We start from the raw sequence: 4,644 nt of genomic DNA on the forward strand, positions 1-4,644 counted from the left end.
TGTGTGTGTGTGTGTGTGTGTGTGTGTGTGTGTGTGTGTGTGTGTGTGTGTGTGTGTGTGTGTGTGTGTGTGTGTGTGTGTGTGTGTGTGTGTGTGTGTGTGTGTGTGTGTGTGTGTGTGTGTGTGTGTGTGTGTCCACGTGTGCAAGTGCGTATGTACTGTACCCCACTAAAAAGTGTGAAGTGTAAACTAAAAGACAACGTGTGTGTGTGTGTGTGTGTGTGTGTGTGTGTGTGTGTGTGTGTGTGTGTGTGTGTGTGTGTGTGTGTGTGTGTGTGTGTGTGTGTGTGTGTGTGTGTGTGTGTGTGTGTGTGTGTGTGTGTGTGTGTGTGTGTGTGTGTTGTGTGTGTGTGTGTGTGAACTCTCCCTACAGTGAGGATAGCCTGTGTGACTTTTGACCTCTTGCATTATCCCCCCGGAGTGAGAGTAGTGGTGTTGCTATGGCAACAAGAGCACAAGTGTTTTCCAAGTGTGAAGTCAAAGACAGCCTGGCTGACAGTTGTTTTTTTCCTTGTTTGTCACATCATTACCAACAGCTGCTCCTGGACCTGATATAGAGACATAGACTGGCTGACTGACTCAGTAACCGAATGACTAACTGGACATTGTTATTCATATCCTCCCCCTGAGGTTTTATATGGACTCCACACATGACAAGGACCTTATTTAAAGGATACATATTATACATGACAACTGGTACTGTACATAGCAGTCAAAAGCCTGTTACCTGGGCACCATGCATATTTCAAAGCATAATTAGATGGATTAGATAACATTCTACCCTTAGACAGCAATAGAAATTCTATCCTGATCTATCCCTCTGACCTTAGCTATGAATCAACAGATAGAGGTCAAGCATCACTTTATGGGTTGAGTTAAGGGTGTCAGCTCCTCTGGATTTTACTGCTCTTTCATTCATTGCAGTGGATTCCCCATATCTCTGCCAACAGATTATATTGTATATAATACAATTAGTTGGTATTGATCATTTAAAAACAGAACTTAACAGAACAGTGAGCTATAGATAGAACATGCCAAATACAGTGAAGTGAAAGACAGGCAGTGTCCCATTACCATACGGGTGTAATGTATCATTAGTCTATGATTTCAGTAGGTGACTGGCAAGCTTGATTTTATTGTACTTACTGGTCTCTCATTCTACATTGCTGCTGTGTGTATGCTGGTTAGCTACTAGCTATACGCTACTATGGGGAAGAGCGCTGCCCTGGAACACACTGAACGTTGATGTGGTGACGTAGAAGTTGGGAGGGGACTGCTATCTGCTGAAAACTAGCTAAAATGAGCAAAGCAAGACTATTAACATCACAAACATGACAATAAAAACATAATTGTTTATTGATGTTAATAAAATGTATACTTTTTTAACACTGAGAATGTTGTCTCTCCTGTTAAGCGAAAACAAATAAATACCATCCATAACAGCTGTTGAGGAGGAAGAGGTGGAGGGGTCTTCCTCTCTCAGAGCAGGCAGGTGAGTGCTGGTGTGGAGGCTACAGGCAGGCAGCAGACCAAGGGGGGGTGAAGAGGGGGCCATGGTGGCTGACCGGTGATTGCCCAGGGGGACACTCCTATTCTGCAGCTGGGGAGATAGCGGCCACGCTACAGTACGGGAGGAGGTTGTGGGCTTGGGAGTCCGGGTCCTTGCTGCTGTCCTCCCTGTCATGGCTGCTGTGGGGCCTGGATCCTTTCATCTTCGGCCCACTGCTACTCTCGGTCTGCCCTGGCCAGAGCTCCTGCCTCAACTTGAGTGGCACAGTCCTCTGCCTCTTTGATTACCTCTGTCATCTCCTGGGCAGTGAGCAGACAAGCCTGGGTAGTATTCCTCCTGACCTTACCAGTTATTTGAGTAAATTCAATCTTGGCCAGGAGTTGTGTGATCCTCCCTGCCGTTACAAGGGTGTGGTTGAAGTGAGGGCGTGAGTCCTGGACTGGAAGAAGGGGGCTGGGCTGGGGGCTAGCAGCGGGGGGGCTAGGAGCCAGGGGGCTGGGCTTGGAGGTAGCAGCAGAGTGGGCACCAGGAGGGGCAGGGGTCCCACGCCGTGGCCCGGACGGCATGACCTGTGACCAATCAATAGATTAGTCCAGAGGGTAGAGGCCACACCTGCTGAAGCCAGCCACCACTGTCCTCCGATCTTTAAGGAGTCTTTTCAAACACCCTTGAAATCTCTTTCCTGGAAATCATGAAGGACTGGCTGTCGACAGATCTCCCACAAGCCCGGAGAAATCTGCCTTCAAGGGTGCAAAGAAACTCACATCCAGAAGCTGAAGGGTGTGAGAGGTGTGTGGTGGTAGGCACAGGAGAATGACCCCTTCCCTCTGTGCCATCCGGTCCATCTCTGGATCCAGTTAGACCGGTGACCGTCCATAACAAGCAGCAGCGGGTGCTCCTCTGTGGCATACTTCAGGAAGTGGTGGCATCAATGTACCCCGCTGGCAACTTTCGTAGAGGGCATTGGGGAAGCAGGCCAGGACTGTATGCCCCCACGTTCCCTGGGCCTGCCTGTATGCATGCTTCACCCCGTGGGGCACGACAACCTTCCTCTGGTTGGAGTCCAGCTGAAACCCCATAATTGAGGTTTCTCCCTCAGCCTGTGTTCCTCCAAGGTGGTGGCGAGGAGCTTGAAATACAATGGACCCTTGTCTTGGCATAGGCTGCCCTCCCACGGTCTACAGCCTCCAGGATCCGGATTGTGGTGTTGCCTCTCGTGGAAGTTTATCCACCACATCTGGTCAATGGATGTTTTTGGGTAACTGGCAGTTGGAGTAAGGGGCAGTACTACATTCAGGTAACTCTCATCTGCAGGAGGCAGATAGGTGCGCCGGCCGATGTTGCAATCCTGAGCCACCTTTCCATCAGTCAGGCTGGACTTGGGTACCACAAACACCTTGACTGCCTGCCTCACACTCCACCTGCCTGCTGTGACTTCTGCAATGGCATGTTCCATAGCCTCCACTGCTGCACCTTCCTCTCTCTTCCACATCTGGCGGATGCTGGGCATCAAATTGTATTTTATTAAACAACACAATAAAATAATATGTGTTTAACCAACATTATTAAGCTGACATATTATATATATAGTCAAAGATATACTTGATAAACACAGGTTTATTACAGAGTTATCTCTCGCTAGAGAGTCCAGCTCCACCCCAACCACGCTGCTGGCCTTCCTGACCAGCTTATCCAGCCTGGTTGTGTCCACTGCTCTCAGTCTGCTGCCCCAGCAGGTCACAGCATACAAGAAGGCGCCCGCCACCACCGACTCATAGAACATCCTCAACATCCTTGTACAGACATTGAAGGATCTCAGCCTTCTGAGGAAGTAGAGTCGGCGCTGGCCCTTCTTGTATAGTGCTTCTGCATGTTTTGACCCAGGGGGGATCACAAGTGGGAGGGGGGGGACATACAAAACATTCTACAAAACATAAACACAGACACACGCACACACACAACCTTACCTTTACCCAGCCAGCAAAGCTTTAACACATTGGGTGCCATCGCACACACACAACCTTACCTTTACCCAGCCAGCAAAGCTTTAACACATTGGGTGCCATGCTGTTTTCGGGCCCCATCTATGCACTACCATGCTTTAAAAGATAGGAGTCCGTCACCTTGTTTGTATAGCTAACTATATTCTATATTCTAGCTATGGATACAATACTATGGTCATTTGACAGTGACTTTCTTCCGGTCAAGATGCAGAAAAGAGATAATTTGTCCATGCATACATTCACGGGTTATACCGTGGTGAATATAAGTATGTTTTTAGATCATCTGGGGTAATTCCCGAAATGCTGAGAATGCGTGTATTATACTATAACCGTTGCCGTTTCTTGCCTGGACCCGCTATTATTCTCAATCAAATCTATATCATAGGTATTATGTTTCATCATGAATGCATGAAAGTGGGGGGGGGGGGGGGGGGGGGTGGGGGGGGGGGGGGGGTTTGATGCTTTTATCATCACCAACGGCATACGTTGTGGACTAACGTTACACACACACGTTCGGATTGAGGTGAAGACATGCTTGGATCAACGCAAGATTGATGTCATATAAACCTTACCATGACTAGGATGTACCCCAAAAAGAATATTCCAATTATCTGATCGCGATTCCAAGTATTGATGTCCATCGTGTCTCCAACATAATCCACCACACATCATACATCGGGAGCATTTGATTCTTCTCAATCCAACCGTTATAACCGCTCCATTGCCCAAAAAAAGAAAAAGCCGACCCGGAGACATTAGATTGACGCACAGGCCAAGATACAAGGTTTCAAATGGTGCTCGATACCGCCGTCTAGCTGGATGCGGCCGGTATTGCACTTTGGCGATCTCAGACTCATTCCCTATGGTAACCCTATGGATAATGAATAAAAATATTTAAAAAAAAGGAAAAACTACCCAGAACGTAAAAATGCCGTTTTTGGCACTCTACGGTCGGGGCCCAGAAACGTAATAAGCTGTTTTTTGGCACAGAAAGTGTTAAGTAAAAGGTCTGGATGTCATGCAAAAGGGGGAGTTGCCGTGATTGGGCCAGGGCGTTTCACAGACAAACAGTGTGACCGTGCTTGGCCCAAGTTCCATTAAACCTCCTCTCCTAAATAACTAACCATGTCT

At 48.0% G+C, this 4,644-nt stretch overlaps 1 protein-coding gene across 1 annotated transcript in view; it reads left to right on the forward strand.

Moving 5' to 3' along the window:
- Nucleotides 1–4,644, forward strand: part of inpp4b (inositol polyphosphate-4-phosphatase type II B) — a gene marked incomplete at its 5' end in the record, with an annotated part of 822,779 nt that overhangs the window by 33,531 nt on the left and 784,604 nt on the right. The window lies entirely within an intron of this gene.

This window comes from Notolepis coatsorum (assembly GCF_963971535.1).
Source record: "Notolepis coatsorum genome assembly, chromosome: 7".
Classification (NCBI taxonomy): Eukaryota; Metazoa; Chordata; class Actinopteri; order Aulopiformes; family Paralepididae; genus Notolepis; species Notolepis coatsorum.